This window comes from Engraulis encrasicolus, chromosome 11 (genome assembly GCF_034702125.1).
Source record: "Engraulis encrasicolus isolate BLACKSEA-1 chromosome 11, IST_EnEncr_1.0, whole genome shotgun sequence".
Taxonomy (NCBI): domain Eukaryota; kingdom Metazoa; phylum Chordata; class Actinopteri; order Clupeiformes; family Engraulidae; genus Engraulis; species Engraulis encrasicolus.
This window is the reverse complement of record NC_085867.1, coordinates 52,036,163-52,038,662: the sequence shown is the minus strand read 5'-3', so window position 1 is coordinate 52,038,662 and position 2,500 is coordinate 52,036,163. Positions and strand designations below refer to the sequence as shown.

Sequence of the window (2,500 nt, the reverse complement as noted above, 5' to 3'; positions counted from 1 at the left end):
AGTTGCTGCAAATAAGATAAATTTGTCTTGGGCATACATAGCTGTCGCATTTAAGCGAACAACTCCTTCAAAATCACTGGAGAGGAGGAGAGGTAATTGAGAATAAGTTAACCTAGGGCTCTGACTTCTACTCCAAAGGGCTTGGATCATAAGTGGGACAGTCAGAGCACACCCACAACCCTAGTGATGGTCAATATCATGCTGCCTTCCCCTTACTTGCACTTCACCCCCATGGTGTCCCTCACACAATAGTTAAATAGTTAAAGCGCAGCTCAGACAAATGTGACACAAAATGTGTCATAAGTGCAAGGATTTCTTTAAATAACTCCACTCTTTTGGACCTCTATGCCTATGGCGTAGCTCCAGATGGAAGTTGCTGTGGCCAGCAAAAGGTGGTAGTCTGATATACAGAGAATAATTTCTGTATCTTTGAATGCAAAGAAAACCAAAGAGATAATTGCGGCCTTCAGGAGGCACACCTACAAGAGGAAAAAAACTGAGCCCCTCTCTAATCCTCCTGCTGCATTAACAGAGCTAAAACATTTATCTAGGACAGCCTCCGACCGGGTCCTCAGCTCTTTGCCTTGCTGTCCTCAAAGCAAGGACCAAACAACTCATCAAAGGGCCATAACCACATTTCACACGCACATGCACAGAATGACCATTCATTGGTATCCCTCAATCCAATTATCTCTTTCCATCCATCTGGTGTTCTGCAATAGACTAATTGATACAGCACAATGTAAAATAGTTGTGTTTGCAGAGTGGGCCACCGCTACTGTAATATCAACATTGAGCAAGACAATCGATGCAATAATTCTTGGATATCAATGAGTATGACATGAGTACCAATACATGAGTATGTCCTCTGTGTATATTCACACACACACACACACACACACACACACACACACACACACACACACACACACACACACACACACACACACACACACACACACACACACACACACACACACACACACACACACACACACACACACACACACACACACACACACACACACCGTATGCACTCCCTGCTCTGTTCATGTTTTTTGGCACTAATTGTATATTCTGCTCACCAAAACTGTTTTGTGAATTAAATGTGTGCTCTGAAGTGTGTTGCTTTCAATCTCATTGAACATGTGCATAGTGACAAACACCATTCTATTCTATTCTATTCTATTCTATTCTATTCTATTCCAATCTATTCTATTCTATTCTATTCTATTCTACACATCAGCTCACCACTCAATCCTCCTTTATTCATAGATTGAATGAGCACATCAATAAACAGTGATTTCCATTGTAAAGTTGTATAAAAAGAATTATTTAGGCAGACTCGTGTGTGCACTTACTTTTATGGTTGAAAAGATGGGAGCATGGGACGTGGTTTGAGATGGAAACATTTCATCATGGTATAATGCCTCAATTATTGAATTGAAATCTGCCTGAGTGTATATTATAGCGCCTGTATACGTACGTATGTGTACGTTGGTGTTCCAATAAGAATGTCTTCTCTGCCACACTTGTGTGTGTATGTACTCTCTCAATGTGTGGTCCGTCCGAACACTGCAATGTTATGCTTGATTGTTATTTACATTAAGAGTGGCGACAGGGTGGGGATGAGGGGGTAGTAAGTGTTGTCTTTTCAGTGACAGTGTTCGTATTGTAATGTACTCTACCGGGGGCCTATTCGAAAACAAGATATGTTATCTAAGACCAATACATTTAATTAATGCCGGATTAAATTGAAATAGGGGAAATATTCCAATATAAATGATCAATTTATTAACAGTCTTAAACATGTATGCAGGTCTAAATCATGTCTTTTCATCCAAATCTTAAACCCGAGCACAGCAATGAATTCCCCATGTATGAAAACCTATAGCTGGCATAATATATTTAAGAGATGACCTTGTTTAATCACAGACATGTACTGTATATCTCTGGTGATGGCGGCCATATTGGATTCCTTCATTTTGAGGTACTATGGGATTTTTTGAGCCTGGTATACAGCAGATTTAAGTTAAGCATCTTTCAAAACTCATGGAAATGCTGTAAACCAAACATGAACACTAAAAAGACACTTTATCCTGCAAGCAAAAATATGGACACAGAAGTGTAGCATTTTTGGGTCAAAAAACAGTGCTTTTTTGGTGGCGTCATCCCATGTTCTACTGCCAATAACTAAAGAATGGAAATAGGTAGACACAAACTTCTTTTTTCAGGTGAAAGTAGACAGTTCAGTGCAGTTTTTGGCAGTATTGGTGTTCACAAAGACATCAGACATTATTTTCTGTGGATCTTGAAAGTTTGATCATAATGCTAAAAATCGTTGACAATATGAGACTCCCTGTTTTAAAAAAGCTGCCAGTCAATTATATAAGCATTTTCTTCAAATCTGACCTTAAATCTGATGACAGAATGGGGTTCCCCATATATGAACACTTTAAAAAAGTCTTATTTTCATATTCATACCTTGTTTAGTCAAAAA

The 2,500-nt window shown here is 39.0% G+C and overlaps 1 protein-coding gene across 1 annotated transcript in view; it reads left to right on the top strand.

Moving 5' to 3' along the window:
• celf4 (CUGBP, Elav-like family member 4) overlaps window positions 1–2,500 on the top strand; it is a 126,892-nt gene that overhangs the window by 107,731 nt on the left and 16,661 nt on the right. The window lies entirely within an intron of this gene.